This window comes from Anabrus simplex, chromosome 1 (assembly GCF_040414725.1).
Source record: "Anabrus simplex isolate iqAnaSimp1 chromosome 1, ASM4041472v1, whole genome shotgun sequence".
NCBI lineage: Eukaryota > Metazoa > Arthropoda > Insecta > Orthoptera > Tettigoniidae > Anabrus > Anabrus simplex.
In genome coordinates this window covers 1,762,337,978-1,762,360,018 of record NC_090265.1, presented here as the reverse complement: position 1 = coordinate 1,762,360,018, position 22,041 = coordinate 1,762,337,978, and the positions used below count along the sequence as shown (strand labels likewise).

At 41.4% G+C, this 22,041-nt stretch overlaps 1 protein-coding gene across 1 annotated transcript in view; it reads right to left on the bottom strand.

The window, feature by feature from the left end:
* The window catches only part of LOC136864405 (nephrin-like), a 1,213,465-nt gene that overhangs the window by 660,915 nt on the left and 530,509 nt on the right, over positions 1-22,041 (bottom strand). The window lies entirely within an intron of this gene.

The following is a 22,041-nucleotide window of genomic DNA, read 5'->3' as shown; positions in this document are numbered from 1 at the left end:
TCTTTTACAGTAGTGTCCAATCATAGAACTGATGAACACTGGAAAGTGTATGAAAACGTGTTCAATATCTACTTGTGAGAAACAATGGAATATATTTTGGGACAAATGAATTTCCCTTTCTCTTGACGAACCGGCGCAGCAGTGTACGGGTAGCGTGCTTGCCAGAGGCCCCGGGTTCGATTTTCGGACAGGTCAGTGATGTATACCTCTGTCTGAGGGCTGATTTGAGGACCACTCAGCCTACGTAATTACAAGTGACGTGCTATCTGACTGTGACATAGTGGCACCGGTATAGAAAGCCAGGAATAACGGCTGAGAGAATGCATCGTGCTGACCACACAACACCTCATAATCTGCAGGCCTTCGGGCTGTGCAGCGGTCGCTTTATAGGCCGTGGCACTTCGGGACTGTTGCACCGTGGGGCTTGGCTTAGGTTTCTTCTCAGGGCGCCTTACATTTTCATTGCCTTAAACTAATTTGCGGGTACCGGGCAAGTTAGGGTCATGCAGCTGTGAGCTTGCATCCGGAAGATAGTGGGTTCGAACCCCACTGTCGGCAGCCCTGAAGATGGTTTTCCGAGGTTTCTCATTTTCACACCAGGCAAATGCTGTGGCTGTACCTTAATTAAGGCCACGACCACTTTCTTCTCACTCCTCGGCCTTTCCTCTCCTACCGTCGCCATAAGACCTATGTCGGTGAGACGTAAAGCAAATAGAAAAATCTAATTGGAGGATAACGGGGTATACGATATCAATAACAACGAAGCTTGCAGGATACTTACGAATATAATAATGGCATGTAGCACCCGAAAAGGTCTGGTGTAGGTCTTTCAAGTTCACGCCGTATAGGCGAACTTGACGTCCATGATGATGGGGTCTTACCTGTGATAAATTCTAATGATGAAGACGACACAAAAAACACACACACATAAGAACACACTCAGCTCTCCGATTGCTCAGAGTTAACCAATAAAGGTTAAAATCTTCGAACCGGCCTGAAATCGAACCCGAGAACTTCTGGACCAAAGGCCAGCACACTAACCATTTAGCTACAGTACTGGACAAGCTCGTGCCATCATGCAGAGCTAGCGCAGCTCTTTCCAGGCCACATAGCAGCCATCCTGCCATTCTTAAATTTCTGGCAGTACGGGGTGTCGACTCGGGCCGCTTTAACCGTTACGGTACGGAGGCGGACTATGTTCATGAATGACAACGTCTCTTATTAATAATAACGTAATTAATTATGATGAGCCCGATTACAACGTAGGCATGAATAATAAACAAAAGTATAATTAAACAACGAACATTCAAATCCACGTTGTCTCTACAAATTGTGCCGGCTGCCGAGGCGTGACGTACTCCTCTGGGGTACTGATTAATGACTAACAGAAGAGATGAAATGATAGTGGAGAGTATTGCTGTAATGAAATATGACAGGGAAAACCGGAGTACCCGGAGAAAAACCTGTCCCACCTCCGCTTTGTCCAGCACAAATCTCACATGGTGTGACCGGGATTTGAACTACGGTAACCAGCGGAGAGAAGGCCAGAGCGTTGTCGCCTGAGCAACGGAGGATCTTGAACATCTATTTACATTTATAAATATCTACAACAAAATAAGAAAAACATTACTGTATACAACCATACAGTGGGAAATCTTTAAGTTCTTTGCTAAGCGCTTGACTCAGCCGGCGGGACAACAACAAAGCAGGTTAAGAGTGAGGGTCTTAGTCTGCAACAAAATCCAGACAGAGTTAGTAACTACGTACATCGTCCCTCCAGAAAATATGATCGATCAGCGAGTCACTGCATATCTAGATAATCCGACGTGCATGGCACATGTCTAGGGGAAAAGAAACCAAAGGGCAATTAAAGGAGTATTCTGACTCTACGATGACTAGTAAGGTAAATATCACGTTGTACTGTACATGGCTATAAACGTATAAGTGTAGCACAAAGTAGAGCACATTCATCGTCCAACAAAGATACATAACACGTAGAACACATAAGTTTAAACTTATCTGCAGTTCTTTTTTCTGACTGCTTAATTACCTGAAATTATATTATTTGAGTACTGGTTTTCTGTTTTTCTAATCTACATCTAGTTTTCACTGTATTCATTGTTGAACATATTTGTTCACAAATACACGTTTTAGCGAACTTGACTTCAATAGAACAGGCAAATGAACGAAGCTTCGGATACTTACTTTTGGATAAAGTATCGACATTTTCCAGGTCCTTATATCAATCTTACGACATTTGCTGCACGTTAAATATAATGGAAACAAGGTCGACTTTCGGCGACGGAGAGTTTATAAGCAAAGTCATCTCCGCTCAGGCTATCAAGGCCTTTGGCTGTGGGGAAGGTAAAGACCATTCACTATCCGTTACTTCGACACTTGGTGGAGTAGAGAGGTCATCTCTACGTCCAGCCTCGTTTGCCCCAAATAATTAACCTGGTACACATTTATGTTATAGAGTGAATGAACTTCAGGGCCACACGCACCTCCGGAAGTAGAAAACTCTTTTCTTAAATTTCTCAGATACTTCACCGGGAATCGAACGCACATCCTTTTGTGTGAAACGAGCACACCTTTACCACCACAGCCAGGCAGCCCCACAAATGTATAGCGAGTCACCATGCAATCGCGAGTAACGTTTTCGCCACCAGAGGAATAGATGATCATGATACTAACAACTGGAAAATGATTTCAAAGTAACTTTAACAATCATCGTAACAGCCTAGATGGCATGAATACAATAACTTGAACTACGTAAATTAAACTTATTTTGAGGAGCATACGGCCGAGACAAGATTTCGCCATCTGGTTCTGTGATGTGCCATGTGTTTCAGCTCTCCCCATGTATATACAAGCTGCTCACTGTCCAGCTCCACTGACATCCTCTATGTCATCTTAGGTCTTCCTCTCCTCCTCTGGCAGTGAGCATTCCACTCCAGAGCTTGCTCTGCCATGCTGTCATCAGGTCTACGCAGTGTATGGTAAAACCACTACCACTTTCTTTTCTTGATCTGCTATTCAGTTGGTAATTGTTGCGCACTCTTCCACAAGCCGTCGTTTGACAACTCTTCTCGCCAGCATAACCCTTAGATGTTCTCAAAAGCATGAATCTTCCATGTAATGGGTTGGTCACTTTCCAGGTTTAACACTCATAAATCAGTACAGAATAAACATTGCTATTGAAAATCCGCTGTTTTGTTCTGATACTGAGTTATTTAGACCTATACATGGGACAGTGTTTTGCGAACGCGCCCTTAGCTTTCTTCAAACGGGTGGATTAATAAAATAATGTACGGTTTATTAAGTAGGAATACTAATATACTTAAAAAAGGACATGGTAATGTACATGTGCAATTGCAGCGCATCATCGTCAAATACGAAAATTATGCGTGAAGCTTGCATGTTGAACTTAGGGTTCTCTGCGTGTGAAGGTTGTCATTTTTCTAAAAGTTCATCTTCCTTTTTACTACTAAAGGGAAGTACATATTGCAGTATAAATCAAATTATCTCGCTTAAGCCCTCGGAAGTTTTTACGGTATTTGTTCTTACAATTTATTTTTCGATTAACCATAAAAAGAGAAAACAGCTTATTGTTAGTTACAAATTAACATATTACATACATTTATTAAGCCCTGTACGGCCACTTCTACACTGTCTCCACCGAAATGTTATATTTTGCACTCATTTACAGGCCATGTAACATACAGTTTGTTGTTTCAGTATATTAGTCATCCGACTTTGGTGCAGCTGTTATTTGTTACATTTTGGCGCCAAATTTGGGGCTTTGAAGGCCATGTTACATACAGTTTTTAGTTACAGTTCATTTGTCACCCAACTTGGTGCAGCTGTCATTTTTTACATTTTGGCTCCCAACGTGCGGCTTTACAGGCCTTGTTACATACAGTTCATAGTTACAGTACATTTAACACCCAACGTTAGTGCAGCTGTTACTTGTTACATTTTGGCTCCCAAGCTGGGGCTTTACAGGCCATCTAACATACAGTTTATAGTCACGAAGGGCATACTACATTATTTTACACTTAATTTGTTTCTACCCAAATTATGTACATTACGCATCAGTTATTACGTCCACCTTCTAAACATAATCTCCTGGTAACTGTATGCACTTTTGCCATCGATGTGTCAGTCTCTCCAGACTTTCCTGAAACCATTATTTTGGAGTACTGCGTAGCCATGCCTTGACATCTGTGTCCTGTTCTGCAAAATCATCAAAAATGCGACCACGAAGAGGTTTCTTCATGTTCCCATTTCCCATGTTCGACATTTCCTTGGTAGTAGACTGCCCCTATGCTTCAATTGCATTGATTGTTGTTTCGTTTGTGGCTCATGGTAATGCAGCCATGTCTCATAACCAGTCACACGCCTAGCAATGGAGTCGGCTGGATCTTGATCATTGCGTTGCTAAAGTTCTCTGCACACGTCCACATGCCTGTGCTTTTCGTCTGCAGGCGAGAGTCTAGGCACCTACGTGGATGACACCTTCCCCAATTGTAAGTGGCCGTGCACGATCCGCTGCAGGCTGTTTCGGCTAATTCTCGTGGCTGCCTCCATTTCCGTAAATATCATGCATTTGTTTTCTTGGATGGGCTGTTCGAACCGGACAATGTTCGCTGGTGTTGACACTGTCACATTCCTTCCAGAACTGGTTCGCTTGTCTACCGATGTGCGCCCTGTTTCCCAATCATCCACCCAGTAGTAAACTGATTTCCGTGACGGCGCATGTTCTCCACAGACTGCCACCTAGCACCGATGAATGTCTGCAGTGGCCACGCCTTCTTTCCATAGGAACCAAGTCGTATAGCGCTGTCCCTGACGGTTGCTTTTTACGTTGTCTGCTCCTATGCTGAGAGAGTTGTTATGAAAAGGCTATGACGAGTGCATTCGTTGGCTCCTGTGCGTGTGCTGCTACCAAACGGTGGGATAAGACACGAGTTACGCGTCACTACCTTCAAAAGTGAAATGTGAACCATGCCCGGAGGTACAAAAAATGTAAAACAATATAGTACGCCCCTCGTATATTTGTCACTCAACTGTGGTGCGGTTATTGTTTGTTACAGAACGCTGTTGGAGACATTGTATATTGTACAGGATTTTCCGTATAAAACTTGACCGGATAATCCGAGGCCGGCAGGCCAGCTTACTTCCCCCACATCGGCGGCCCATCTGGCTACAGGCCACCTGTATTCTGTCCTCGTTTCTGAAATCTACGTAGTACAGTCATTAAGTGGTGGGGTGGCCATGTAGTGTCATTGTGGTGCGCGGTTGTACCGCCAGATGTCGCCATCACAGTTCTTCACTAGTCGCATCAGGAGGTAGTTGTGTGCATACATTATTAGCAGCAATACCGTCTCAGTAGTGAAGTATACTTCAATCACAGCTGCATAACTTCAGAAAATATTGTAGTTTGAGCAACGGGCAAATTTAAATTTTTGTCAAAACCGGCAGATCCCTCAGTGAAACCTTTGATGTGGTGAAGACGAAATCGCCAACATCGCCACGACGGACAAAAGCCGCGAAAAGGCACGTTAAAAGACTATGTGATCCTTGAACTGTAGGGGCCAGTCCACAAACATAGAGGCTGAAATACGCATTTGTACGCTGTGTTGCATACATTACAGGCGCCCGTCTACTAACTTAAATGAATCTAGTGAAAAAGTGTAAGCTGTATTGCCTATACTGTACCTTGCAGATCATTATAAAATTAATTCCTCACATTATAAGTTAATTGATTAAAATAAGTTATTCAAGAAAATAAAAGTTGTTACATGCTTTTGCTATTTGCTTTACGTCGCACCGACACAGATATGTCTTATGGCGACAATGGAATAGGAAAGGCCTAGGAATTGGAAGGAAGCCGCCGTGGCCTTAATTAAGGTACAGCCCCAGTATTTGCTTGGTGTGAAAATGGGAAACCACGGAAAACCATATTCAGGGCTGCCGACAGTGTGACTCGATCCTACTATCTCCCGATTACTGGATACTGGCCGCACTTAAGCGACCTGCAACTATCGAGCTGGGTAATAAAAGTTGGAAAATTTGATTAATCCTATTACGATTACTAATGGAGTAAGAACGAATACCGGAAGGCACAAATACATTATAGGAGAGCCAAGAAACGCATTTTGTTTGTTCTAAAAATATCTGCAGGGGTGTAAAATGGGTAATTCCTAAATCTAGCATATCCAAGGTAATTGCACGTGCCAAACACAGTTAAATGACGACAGTGAAAATAAAACAGTCGTATAGCTAATAATTTGAAAGTCAGGTGGTTACTTCTCTGACTTCTTAGAAAGAGATTCCGATTTTGGTTAAGTATCAACTGCCTATTTCGCCTCAGACAATGAATTACCTGCACGGAATTCGACTGTGCATAACCAAGCGAATGATGATATTGATACTAGTAGATTGACTGGGAAGAAAGGAATGTTACCAGGACCAAACTGCACAGGCTTCACCAAAGTTCCTGGACTCCTTAGTTCTTAATTTTCTTCTCTCTTACACCACACTTCGTACACTTCGATGCCATGCTTTTACGAGTCGCGGGGAAGCAATTCATGGAATTTAAAATTTCGCTCGAAATTATCAACAGTTAGAAAAAAAGAGAATGTTGTCAGAACATGGTAGCTTGAATTCTCTTTAAAGGTCATGCCAAGATCAGGCGCCATTTGTGGTCTAGAAGCCTATGAAGGAATAAAGAAAGGAAGCGCCTCTCAGAGCGACCCTGGCAAGTTTTCTCTTTTGTCTCGCTGACAGCGACTCTGGCACTGAGAGAAATGAATCTAGTACGTAAGTGTGAGCTCTATTGCCTATACTGTACGCACAAGTCTACGAACATATTGACGCATGTAGTGTAAATCAGCGTATACAATATAAGAAACTAAACTAAACTCATACCTTAAAGCTAATGCTGTAAATATGGTACTTCAACATCTAAAGAGGCACTGTACTGAATACAAAGTAACTTTAAACTTAAACACCTCAGTCTTCGATACGGCTGGAGGTGGAGGTCCATTCCTCTATCAACTCCTTCTGAATCTTCTGGCACCCAGGAGTTTATATTTTAATTCCACCAGAATTTGAAATAGTACGAACAGTATTATTCAAGATAGAGGGAAGAAGGAAGGTTTCGGTACACTTGGTATAATTTATGCTATAATAATAATCGGTCCCGTAGGCTTTGCAGTATGAGCTTAACATATATGTACAGCAGGAATAGACGTTGACACACGACCTTATTTCACTTCAGCTACCACGATTAATGTCGTCCCTACAGGAATTAAAATCTACAGATGATTAGCAACCCTTCATGAAACCCAATAAACTTACATCCAATCCTTACTCTGAGTTTTGATTCGATTGACTGATTACAGAAACAACTCGCAATAACACACACGTGCCCCGGGATCAGCCGGTTTTCAATTATAGTCACCTGTGTATTTGTAAGGTGTGAGTTTCAATAATTTTGTAGCTGGATGTGCAGAAACTCAACTTACTGTGTTCAGTGCGAGAGAGATGTTCATGATTAGCAGCCCTTCATGAAACCCACTTAACTTACAACCGATCCTTACTCTGAGCTTCGATTCTAATTGCCTAATGACAGTTATTCAGTTAACACTGTGCGTCTCTGCGTGCGTTTCCGGTTTAACAAACGAAGGCAAACTACTGACTACTGACTGCGGAGTGAGAAGTGCAGGACAGGAAGCGAGCCGGACAGCCAGGTGGCCCGTCGTGTGGAAGAAGTCGTCAATCCAAGCACCAACAATAGAATCGTCCATTAATGGGAGTAAAAATCACGATTTGGATGTGTATATTATAGTTTATGGTAGTAGTAAACATACTGTTTAAAACTGGATATACTACGAATAACAATGATAATTTCAGTCCAGTATTCTTGTTACACCTTATTTGAGGGAATAGACGAAGGCAATGTATGTAATTTCTTCCAGATTGAAAATGTATTTTAATTTGGTATTAAAAAAAGAACAATGAAATATGCACAAAAATAATGTTTAAAAATAAAAAAATTTCGTCAAAATCAAAACAAGAATATTTCTTTATAACACAATTTCATTTTCCAGTCCGGTTAATGACGTAGTTTTAGTAAACACATCTTACACACAAAAACAATATTATTATATATTATAACGAACGCCACGCGTTGAAAAATTCTTCTCACGGTAACACCCACATAGTTACAGAAAATAAGAAAATAAGCCATCATGCACATTCGTGCGCAACAAAACCACTACAGATCCTGAATATACATTAAATTTCCCATCGAATGATGTTGAAAGTAAAGTGGCACGATGAGGCACTCATAAAGTTTTTTCGAGCAAAATCTAAAAACAATCTAATTTTCTACAACCACTTCCTTTTACAACGCATTGTGAATAATTTATTTAGTACATAACGTTTGTATTACGCATAAAAGTGAGAACACATACCTCCTTTCACTATTCCATGAACCACAGAACTCTTGAACTCACTAGAAACACAACGTTCGGTTCACTCCGTCACCTCCTATCAACTGAGCCTGATAACTGCTAGGAAGACGTTTCAGCATCTGTCCCCTCCCTCCTACGCACCAGAAAGCGGAAAGGAAGACTGAAGGTCACCCTCTGGTTTGTTCACTATCGAATGAGCCAGGTTTCACGTTGATTTTCACCAGTGAAATTTTCCCAGCTAGATATGGGATTCGACACACTGTGCGACGTGAAGACCTCCACGTATATGAGCGAGCTCACAAATGTTATGCCTTCATATTAATAGTAATATTAATAATATTAATAAAATAATAATAATAATAATAATAATAATAATAATAATAATATTAATAAAATAATAATAATAATAATAATAATAATAATAATAATAATAATAATAATAATAATAATATACAAGACATTTTGTGAGGACTTATCAGGGCACAAACCACCAACACTAAGTTTTCGTCGACCTAACGGATCACTAGAGACAAACAGTAAAGAGAACAGCAAGATACTGGCTGACTATTTGTGAAATCTACTGAACTGCAATCCACCAAATGAAAGACTACAGTTTGAAAAAACCCCACCGAACCCAGACTTACGGCCCCCAACAACTCAAGAAATAAAAGAGATAATCCAATCGCTCAAAAATAATAAAGCCCCTGGGAAAGATGGCATAACTGCGGAAAGGTTGAAATAGGAGGAGATGACCTCATCAGAAGAATTCTTACTCTCTTAACAGAAATATGGGAGACCATGATGATTCCGAAGGACTGGAGAAAGGCCATTATCCATCCGTTACATAAGAAAGCCGATCGAGCGGACCCGAACAATTACAGAGGCATATCCTTTTTACCAGTTATATACAAGGTTCTATCTCAAGCGCTATTAAACAGTGTAGAACAACAAACAGATCATTTGATTGGTGAATACCAAGCAGGCTTCAGAAAAGGTAGATCGTGTTCTGAGCAAATTTGGAGTCTGAAGACGATATTAAGGATACTCCACAGTACCACCACATTTGTCACCTTTGTGGACTTCAAGAAGGCGTATGACTCTATCGACAGACAAACTGTTGTGGACATCCGAGGAGAGCTCAGTGTGGACAAGAAGACCACCGAATTAATCCGCCAGACTCTCACAGGCACAACATCTCAAGTGAAGTTTCTAGGTGAACTATCAGAACCTTTTGAAGTGCATACAGAAGTTCGACAAGGAGATGGCCTCTCTTCAATCCTTAGTGTTAGCAAAGTCATCAGGGAATGGGGAAAAGAAATCGAAGGTATAAACATTGGCACTTGGGGACAAATAATTAACGTGAAGTGCCTAGCTTTTGCTGATGATCTAGCTATCTTTACCATGACTAGGGAAGAAACCAGGTATGCCATGGACACCAGAATATCCAAAGATCCCCACTACAGACAAATTATGGAATAATCACACAGGTCCCTTCCTTCAAATATCTAGGAGAAATCATTGTACCATCCGGATTGGACAGGAAAGCTAATTTAGAAAGAGCCACCAAACTCCTGAAAGCATACCGAATAACATGGAACCACTACAATAAAAGAGTGATGTCACGAAATGCAAAACTTCGGCATTACAAGACTGTTGTTCTTCCGGAAGCCTTGTATGCCTCAGAAACCACATCTCTAGGAGGCCACTCTAAAATTGATGAAATTGAAAAACAAGAAAGAAAAATTCTGAGGAAAATATATGGCCCCGTTCATGTAAATGGTATATGGATCAAAAGAAAAACTGTAGAGTTGCACAAAGCAATCGACAAGTTCACCGATACCGTACGCAGGAGACGATTGAAATTCTATGGCCACATCTGTAGAATGGACGACACTAGATATGCAAAAAGACTACTTGGTATAATTAATTCAAAGAAGGCAAAATAAGCTGGTTTGAGGAAATAAAGCAGGACTTAAAAGAAATACACATCACAGAAGATATCATCGGGGATCGCAGGGCTTTTGGGAATCTGGTTGCAAAGCACACGTTCACGGAAAAGGCTAAAAGAACCACAGGAAAACAATGGACGGAAGAACGCAAGAAACAGCATAGCGAGTTCATGAAGAAAGAAAGGAAAACCTTCATCAAGCTAACAAGTTCCAACGCGCTCTGTAAACGGGCATAACGAAGAAAGAAGAATAATAATATACCTCGTGGAGTAGAGGTATCGCACCTAACTTTCACTATGAGGTCTCGGGGTCAATTCATAGCCAATGTAGTGTTCTTAGTCCTGTACTGAAATCACAGTCTCATAAAACCAACCGAGATACGCAAGGCATCGAAAACGACCAACAAAGAACACTGTGACCGTACCACTCTGCTATTAAGCATCATTTGATCACAAGCTATTCATACACTGTGTTTTTATGATGCCTAGGTATACAGGCTCTCACTTGTCCAATTTGTCTCTGAGATGCCTTGACATTTACCTTTTCCCTCCAGTGTTTATCGCCATGATTACTCATTTTCTCATTAGCCTTCATCTTGCATTCTTTACAAACCTCAAACTTATAAAACAATTGGCTATTGTTAGATGCATTGCGGAGGTGTATTTTCATTTCAAGTTAGAGAACGTCTTTTAATATGTAACTCACTACTCGCAGTCCTGTATTTAATGCATGGCACAATGAAGTGAAGTCCGCTGCTAAGAAACAGAGGAAGTGTCTCATTTAGAAGTAGCAAGAGAAAAGAATTATCAATTCCTTAACTTTTGCTTTTAACAGAAGTCATTTCATAACTCATGTAAGAAGGAACGCTGAATTGCACAAGTATTCTCTCTCCTTCCGTACCGATATACGTTTGTGAATTTAGCGTACTTTGTATGAGGGGGTGAGATGCAATATCTCACACGTGAAATTTATAACATTTTAAGAAAAATGAGAAAAACGTATAACTTCTATACTATTATACGTACAAAGATCAAATTTGGTGAATTAATTGCCATTTGTGATCTCTATAATTATCCAGATAATTCAAAGATCTGAAACAATTGTTGTCAAGAATTTTGTGTATTATTTATTTGCACTTTGTCAGTTTTGAAAGTGAAATTGAAGGGAACAATGAAAACGTGTGTTTTCATAATCAATGAAAAAATGAAATTTCGTATGGCTTTTAGTGCCGGGATATCCCAGGAAGGGTTTGGCTCACAAGGTGCAGGTCTTTCTATTTGACGCCCGTAGGCGACCTACGCGTCGTGATGAGGATTAAATGATGATGAAAACGACACATACACCCAGCCCCCGTGCCATTAGAATTAACCAATTAAGGTTAAAATCAGCGACCCGGCCGGGAATCGAACCCGGGACCCTCTGAACCGAAGGTCAGTACGCTGACCGTTCAGCCAACGAGTCGGTCCATAACCAATAGCATTATGCTTTATTCTACCCTCAGAATTAACAATGCGAATACAAAAGTGGTTATTCAGGTTTAGGCATTAAGGTAATTGTCCTCTACATCAACACACTCAGTACTCACAAAAACTAACTGATTCTTCCTCTAACACCCTATAAGCAAGGCAGCGAGAGTGGCGCGACCTGACGCGAAGCATTATGTCTGGTGCATACACGTTGCAGGTCCTGAACGGAAAAAAAAGAAATGGTTCTGTTCACGTTGCAGTATTTGAAACTCACCCCAATATTCAAAGCCTTAATTACAGCACACTGTTGGCTTGTGCAAGATTATATTTCAGCATATGGCAGAGTTTGATTTTGTTGACCGGGTGGCATGGATAACTCAATTTGACCGAAAGTGTCACTTGGCAGGTTTTGAAATTCACCCCCCACATATAGAATAGTTCATACTGCTATTGCTGTTGTTGTGCCGCTGCTCCACATGAAAGGCTTAAGGGTCAACCTGTACTAGAAAAACCGGATCATACTGTACCGTATCCAAGGGTAAATACCCTCTAGGACGATGCCTCCTTTCCTGTATGAACATCCGACTAACTCAGGGTTGGGCAGAGTGTGGGTTGGTTGTCGGTTGGGTCAGGATAAAAAGTCTAAGTTCATACTCTAAAATATCAGTCAATGACAGGACATGGAGGTATAACACGAATGAGAAAAAATCATAGGGGGTAAGATGGATTTATTGATAAATATCCCCGATCATATTACGAGAAAACAATTAAATCAAGAAAAAATTATATGTCAAAATGAACTCAAAGTGTAGAAAATGAATGGAAATCAAAACGTTACTTGAATGATAAGACAAAATTTGAAATCAAAAATCAAGTTCAACAAAGAACATTTGTATACATCAAAACTGAGCTTCTTCTTATAGTCCATTGTTTATATTGTCTGGCAACAAGTGTACGCAAACACTGACATGTGGTATTTCCGTATGGAGTTACACACTATCGCATCACAACGATACGGTTTCCAAATTTAAGTTAAAACGAGAGTCGCCGAAATACAACCGTTAAATAAAAGTTACATTATAAAGAAACGTTACGACGGAAAGGAAAATAGTTAAGACGCAATGGACGCTATGTAAGTTATGCAAAATACTAGGGGCATATCCTATACTATATTTACAACAATTTAAATAATCAAACTAAACACATCTATATACATCGGATATCGAGTAAAATCTTAAATGCTACACAGATTCTAATGTGAAACACGGTTCACTGCAAAAGATCTAGACAGAACTAGATAAACCATCAATACTTCAGCACTCGGGCTGTTCCCGTTTAAAACAACGAGACAAGTTATACAATCACAAACAACAATGTAAAACATCATCCCGTAAGGGTAAGACATATAAATAACCCTTGATATCATGAAGAAAGCAATGGGCAACATTGCCTCCTTCTGCTGCATTTGAGCTCTCAACAGCGTGGTCATCCGTCATGTACTTCCGGGTAGATTACGAGCTGAAAAGAAATGTTGAACTCAACACTACGCTAAAGTTTGGATTCTGTCTCCCGAGGCTGTCACAAGGAAGTATCGTCTCATTCACGCCTAGATAGACACAGGCCAGAAATCAGCTTGCCATGAGATAACGCCTTTCACCGGCTACACAGAAACTCGCGTATATTCATTCATTCTTAGCATGCTTTTACTATTGGATATTATCAGACTCAATAGTCTGGAATTAATACTGTACATTCTGATCACAATATTGTGCAGATGTGTGTGCCTGCTAAGTGTCTTCTGAGTGTATATCCTTCCCAGTTGTATCCCCGACCCAATGTATCACGGTCCAGGACACTGCTCTTGAGATGGTAGAGATGTCATCCCTCGTTGAGTCCGAGGGAAAACCAACCCTGGAGGGTAAACAGATTAAGAAGCAGAAGAAGAAAAAGACAGCAACTAGAGTATGGTTCCAGTGTATGGGATTCTCACCAGGATTACTAGATTCTAGAACAGAAAAATCCAAAGAAACTCAGCTCGATTTGTTCTGGGCGATTTCCGACAAGTAGTAGCGCTACAAAAATGTAGCAAAATTTGGGCTGGGGAGACTTGAGAGAAAGGAGACGATGAATAAATTTCCAATTTTTTGGAAATTATTTAAGAAAAGGACTAGGTAAACAACGTGGGTGACTGCCACAAATCCAGATCTGTTGTGATTGATTGATTGTTTGTTTGTTTGATTGATTGATTGATTGATTGATTGATTGATTGATTGATTGATTGATTGATTGATTGATTGATTGATTGATTGATTGATTAACGAGATCGCTGATGGTGGATTCATAACTTAACCGATCAACAGTGCTTTCCACACCGATGATGGGACCTAGGAAACACCAGGAAAACATTCCCCAGACAATAGCACTGCCCCACCGCCTGGTGGTAGTTCATCAGTGGTTTTACGGTGTTGGTTCTTCGACGTTTCTCGCTGGACACGGTGATATCCACCAATTCTATGCAATGGAAAACCTGAACTCGTTGGAGAAGGCTATTCGTCGCCAATCAAGGGCAGTTCAGTCGCCAGTCATTTTCGTCGATACACGTGTCCGTCTACTCTGGATACCCCTGGTTAATTTGGACGGCGAACTTTTCAACTGTAGCTCATCGGTTGGCCTTTATGCACCGTCGTATTCGACGTTCACTTAAGATATCAATAGCGCGTGGATCTCCGGAATTTCCACAACAATTATTCCAAAAAAAGCCTTTCGTCCACTCACGATACACATTTATCATAAAGGCACGTGGTCAATTTACAAACGTCAGTATTTCGAAAATTCTGCCTCCTTGGCCCGAAATCCAGTGATCATCCCTAGCAGCGCTTTTGACGCTGTTAATACTAACATCTTGTTAGCTAAGTTGCAAGAATTTCATCTCACTTCTACTGCAGTACGACTCTTCTCCTCATACTTCAATACTTCACAAACAAACTACATCGTGGAGTGTTAGGCGATTTAACATCAGAAAAGATTTAAATTGTAGGCATCCAACACGGTTCTGAATTTGGACCATTACATTAATGGTGTCACTAATGATTTACACAACTGTACTCACCACCTCTATGCAGATAACCCACTTTAAAATTTAAGATATTGTAACTGCCTTTCAGCGAATGAATATCATTATAAACGTAATAAACTCGTAAGTGGACATTTTCCTTTAGTTAATCCAGAAAAGAGAGAGGCTATATTTATACGACCAATAATAACTGTACCTATAATAAAATACTTGCCCCCCCCCCCCAAGTCATGATCAACGGCGTGGTAATATCACTGAGTAAGACCGTGAAAAGCCTTAGAGTCATTACACACGAAACCTGAGAGTGAACAAGTAATTGACAAATGCAGGAGAGTATATAGGCTACTTCGCTTCACCCATTAAGAATTCAGCAGTGGCTTCTTACCCACACGATGAAAATGTTATTAATTCAGACCCAACTACTGCGATGCTGTTTTAGTTGACGCTACCGAGAAACAAAAGTAGAAACTGCAGAAGGCAATGAACACATGCGGCCGTTTTATACTTACATTAAAATTTACAACTTATGTTACCACTGTTACGAGACATTTGGATGGTCATAAAAATATAAAAACCTACAACCTGTTTTCTTGTCATTGACCAGGGCAGGGATGGAATTAATGAAGCCCCATCTTGCGGCAAGGATAGGAACTGTACCGGCTGCAGAGGCATGTCGCACTCCTCCGGGGCAATGATTAATGACTGACAAATGAAATGAAATGATAATGGAAAGTGTTGCAGGAATGAAAGATGACAGGGAAAACAGGAGTACCCGGAGGAAAACGTGTCCCGCTTCCGTTTCGTCGAGCATAAATCTCACATGGAGTGACCGGGATTTGAACCTCGGAACCCAGCGGTGAGAGGGCGTAGCACTGCCTCCTGAGCCACGGAGGGTCCATTTGGCTGGTCACATCCTCTTCAAATGAGATACCCACTCATCAGCATTACACTCAATTCAATTCTTCGCTTACTATACCCATACATCGTACATGAATACGTTACCGTTCATTCCATGTGTCTGGTGCCAGGCTATGGAATTCTCTCCCATTGAGACGAAATTATCCTCTTTTAAAATATGTTGCTGGGATTTCCTCCTCAGTACGTAGCCAGGTTGTATGAATATACGGGTTAATGTGAGAATGAATACCGTAGTAGGTTATTATTTATATTACCGAGCGAGTTCGCCGTGCGGTTAGGGGCACGCGGCTGTGAGCTTGCATCTAAGAGATAGTGGGTTTGAACCCCACTGTCGGCAAGCCTGAAGATGGTTTTCCGTGTTTTAAAATTTTCACATCAAGCAAATGTTGGGTCTGTACCTTAATTAAGAACACAGCCGCACCCTCCACACTCCTAGGCCTTTCGTATCCCATTGTTGCCATAAGACCTATCTGTGTCGCTGTGATGTAAAGTAAATTTTAAATAATATGTTTTTACATTAATTCGTACTTGCAGCCGTAGCAGTGAGATCTCCGAAGTTAAGCAACATTGGACGTGGTCATGATTTGGATGAGTTGCCACGCGCTGTTGGTAGGGGGTACGGGAATGGAGGAGCGGAAAGGAACTGGCCACCCTGCCACATGTAAAACTCCGGCTCAGGTACTTACTTACTTACTTACTTACTTACTTACTTACTTACTTACTTACCTTACCTTACCGTACTTGTATTAAGTTGCACAGTCACGTAGGTCATTAGTTTCGTACTTGACTCTAAAACGAATGGTGGTTACTACGTTACAACTTAGGCCTACTTGTTCATTTCTAAATTATTGTTATAACCACCGTTATTACCCAATTTAGTCAATAAATTATATTCTCACTGCAGATTTTATGATAGAATCTCCTCTCGCCCCCCATCACCATCATCATAATTGTTATCATCGTTGTAATAGTATACAGGGTGTGGATATAAAAAGTAGGGCCTTAGGCCTGGACGAGGCATTGGAAGAAAAGAGCAATGCAATAGAAAGTAGTCTATGTTAGGTATTCAGCCCTAAGACTGGCTTGATCCTCTACAGCTCCACCAACAGCTGTCATAGATAGCCTAGGTGTCATTGAAGAGGTATACTAGAGAAATGAGGAGTGAGGTAGTTTCCTGTTGTTTTATTCACCGAGCCAGAATATGCTATTACATATCAGCCCACCTAGCCTGCTGAAATGCATGCACCAACCCAACCTATAGCGATATTCTTAAACCATTCATAACAGGGACTGGCTGTATAAGGAACGGTATTACTAAATCGCTCACACCTTGGTCACTTTCATATTGTCAAAGCCAAGGATAAGACTGAGACAGTTCAATGAAAGTAACAAATTTATTCTAGCCCATACCAGAAGACATAGTGCACTCTAAACACTAGATCCCGTCAGCAAAGGCATAGCAAATAGTGCATTGTGCCATAATTTCTTAATTCCCTTTCTGTGTTTTTCTCTTCCTTCAAAGTTAATAACAAGAAATCGGATAATTATATATAGGCCTAACCATAGTCAAAAATGTTTATAATCATTAACAGGATTAATGCTCTCAGAGCACTAGAATTTTCCAGGGAACAATTTAGTTTGCCACATTACAAAATATTAAAATAATAAACAAGAGACAGAGTGGTGATAGTGAGTTCGAGCCCCATGTCGGCAGCCCTGAAGATGGTTTTCCATGTGTTCCTATTTCCATACCAGTTAAATACTGGGGCTGTACCTTGAATAAGTCCACGGCCACTTCCTCCTCACTTCTAGCCCTTTCCTATCACATCGTCGCCATCAGACCTACCTGTGTTGGCGTGACGTAAAACAAAATTGTAAAAAAATGAAATAAGAAAGGAAACAAGATCGGCCTTGGTGCCTTCAGGTACACAACGAGCACAGTGTCCAAACTTGTTAGCTATTCAACACGGTAAGATAGGTCATTTCAAAAGAGGAGGGACCCCCAGAAAATAAACCGGAACAGAGCTCAAACTAAAACAGGCCATAATAAATTAAACCCAAGGAGAAGCAGACATTTCGATTTAGAGAAACGACAGCTACACAAAGAGAATAGGGATGTCGGAAACACAGCTCTGAGAAATATCATGTGAACAAAATTTAATAGAGCAACATATGCCCGATGACTCGGGTAATAATCCCATTCTAACTGCGATTAGGCGGTGAGAGGGAGCAAACTATGAGCGAAAACTGTTACATAAGGTTAAATTTAGAAAACTACTAGTCGCAGAGAAGAACATTTTAAAAAAAGGAAACGGGGGTTCAAACTAGTGCTTCCTTTAGATGTATATAGCCATAAAGATGGAAAAGCCTACATTATTAAAATAGGAAAAATTGAAAGTGACTACGCTAAACTATACATTAGAGGATCACTGGAGGGATATCTGTCCTATTTTAATGGTTGCTTTATGGTAAGAATCTCGTAGTTGTCATTGCCCTCATTGGGCAGTCGCCCGACCTAGAGAGGTCCATACTCCAGCAGACGATGACCAGTAAGACCCTAGAAAGCAACAGCGGAATCCTCTTTTTTATTTGCAGTGAACTGACTGTTGATTGGGTGTAGATAGTGACAACTCTATAACAAAATATAAATGTGTGTCAATTTATAAAGTTACATTACTGTCAGTCATGATAATGATGATGATGCTTGTTTAAAGGGGCCTGACATCTAGGTCGTCGGCCTCTAATGACATGAAATGAGACGAATTATAATAACAATTTAAAATTCCAAAATTCATCCACTGACAAGAATTCAGAACTTGATGATGAATAATGAATGGATGAAAAAAATCCTCAACCTGTTTCCAGTCATTCAACTGGGTCACGAATGGAATGAATGAAGCCCCATCCAGCATCTAGCGGCGAAGGTAGGAAATGTCTCGGCTGCCGAAGCCTGTCGCACTCCTCTGGGGAAATGATAAATGACTGACAGATGAGATGAAATGTTAATGGAGAGTGTTGCTGGACTGAAAGATGACAGGGAAAACCGGAGATACCCGGAGAAAAACCTGTCCCACCTCCGCTTTGTCCAGCACATATCTCACATGGAGTGACCGGGATTTGAACCACGGTATACAACAGTGAGAGGCCGGCGCGCTGCAGCCTGAGCCACGGAGGCACTGAATGGATGAATATGAATGTAAAATCGATACTAGAATTCAGGAAGACGACGATAAACAATGATTATGAACCTAAAACATCATTGGTTTCCACCCGCAATGACCCCTCTTCCCAGAAACTAACAACAATGGTATATACTGATCAAGATCCAAAGGACAATCCTGAATCGAATATGCTTGTAGCCTAAAGTGATACAAAATTCTGGTCAAAGGCCCTTCATAATGGTACTTACCGCTAGTAAAGTAGAACCATGGTATTTCTTATGTAGTGGTACTAATTAACATGTAACGTAGACTCACGGTGTTCCATACATTGTGGTACTGTATTGTACTATAGACAGGAAACGCAGACCTATGGTGTTTCTCACAATGGCGCCACTCATAGGCAACGCAAACTAATGGTGTTCCTCACATAGTGGGTACTAATCACAGGCAAGACAGACCCACGGCGTCGCTGATAAAGTGGTACGAGCAGACCCGTGGTGTTCCTCAGAACGCAGAACCATGATGTCCACAGCCAGATGCTGAAACACCCCAGCGTTTATAGCCTCTTTTTACGTGCTTGAGGTGTTTCAGCCAAACCTGGACAAAGGGGAGTTTCCATCATAGTGCCGGATACTATACACTGGTACTGTAAACCCATAGTGATCCACCCACAGACTATTGGTATTCCTCACATATTGGTACTAATTACAAGAAAAGTCGACTCATGGTATTCCTCGAGTAATGCTACGAACCACAGGTAGTCTCATGGTTCAAAATTCAGCATCACTTCTTCGCCCCTTTTAGTCGCCTCTTATGACAGGCAGGGGATACCGTGGGTGTATTCTTCTTCCGCGCCCTCCCCACCCTTACACTGGGTTATATTACTGTCTATAAACTGGAAACACAATTCGATGTATTAACCGATGCCAATGGGACAGGCAGAGACTCAGCAGTAAGAATACTATTTGTAGAACGGAGTTCAGCTGCTTACCGCTAGATTTCACTGAAGCAATATGTCCAAAGTGTGGTCTAACTTTAGGGTTGGCCTCTACTGCAACCCACCCAATTGGCAATCATCTTATCTGTTTTTAAAAATATACAATCTAACCTACATTAAAGTATGTGGTTAAATGTAAGGAAGAGCCAAGGTACTTAACTTCGCCACTTGTAAATACTGTAAATAAACAAATACATTACTACTAAAATATTTTCATTCCTCCCCTGAAGGTGGAGTTGGTTCTTTTAGGCGGTGACGCCGTCTCTCAGGCCGAAAATTTGCCACGGCAAAGGAGATGCTCGGAGAAGGTGAGGGGTTGCCGGCCGTGGCCTATACTAGGAATTGTCCCGGCGTTCGCCTTAGTGCAGGAGAATGGAAAAACCACGAAAAACCCTTCTCAGGATAGCTGACGGTTTGGGCCAGCCGTGAGGTCCAGCCCTGTCGCAGAGGCGTAGAGCCACGGTAGAGTCAAGGCCACCACTCCTCTGTTCGGTTGGCCGCTTGGAGTGCACAGCGGTCGGACCACGTAATGGCCGTGGCCACTTGTTGGCCGAGACCCACTCTGCATTCACCGACAACCAAAAACTGAGCAGTATATGTTGGGATGTATTCATTGTTGCAGTTTCCATAGAGGTTGGTAGCTTGGTGTGTTGTATATATGAAGAGATGCATATTAAGATGAATACGAATACCCAGTCCTCAAGGCAGAGGAATTAACCACATTATGATAAAATCTCTGGCCGTGCCCAGAATATATCCAGGTCACCTGAACCGAAACCCTCAATGCTGACTATTCAGACAAAAGAGCTGCAAACTACAAACTCTTCAACACTTTCATTAAAATAACTGTAATTAATGGCTGCAGTTATTTCTACAGAGTTTTGTTCTTGTTAGACTGTTGTACGCCTTTTGTTAAATCCCCACACCCACGGACTTCAGGTTGTACTCTGGGGAAGCTGAGATTACAGCGCTCTTTCACAGCAAATGAGAGTGCGCCTTACATATTTAATGTGCAGTCTGGGTCAAGAAACCTGGTGCACGAAACGAAGTAAAAGAAATTCTTCCTTTTTCCTTGTAGTACACTAACACAATTTTGAATGTTACATTCAAGATGAAGACTACCAGGCTGTGCGTGTGGTCTTGAATTCCACCGTCAGCTCTCCTGAGAATGGCATTCTGTGGTTTCCCATTTTTAGCTCCAGGTAAATGTCGGAGAGTTCCTATTTGTGGACCACGACCGATTCCTTCCACTTCCTTATCCAGTTTCATATTCATTCGCTTTTGAACTGAGGTTGGCGCCAAGAAGGGCATCCGGCAGTAAACATTAATATTACCTCATCTCCGATCCCGAATGAACGAACGGGACTAAGAGGTAGACCTAGCTAGAGACATATAAGATTACCGAGCGAGTTGACCGTGCAGTTAGGGGCGCGCAGCTGTGAGCTTGCATCCGCGAGATGGTGGGTTCGAACCCCACTACTGGCAGCCCTGAAGATTGTTTTCTCCGGTTTAATATTTTCAAACCAGGCGAATGCTGGGGCTGTACATTTATTAAGGCCACGACTGCTTCCTTCCCAGACCTAGGCCTGTCCTATCCCATCGTCGCCATAAGACCTATTCTTGTCGGTGCGAGGTAAAACAGTTGTAATAAAAATGAAGATTGTCATTATATTCCTTCACATACGATCTAACCACATGACTCATCACCTGATAGTTCTGATGATCTTGAAAAATCCTGGTTTTAACAGTCACACGAACTCAGAATATGTAGATTCTGATGGTGATTATGTTTCATTTATGAGGGGAAGGACATGTAGGCAACCATCTTCCCTTTAAACAGAAACGGAAACCGACCATCCAAGAAACGATATAATATTGTTGTGAATTAAGCACCGTCTGTTTCGTTACTCTAATTTATTTCAGGATAACTTGCGATTTATTTACAGTATCGAATATGATGTTCATACTGAACCCTTGGTGGTCAAAGGTCATGC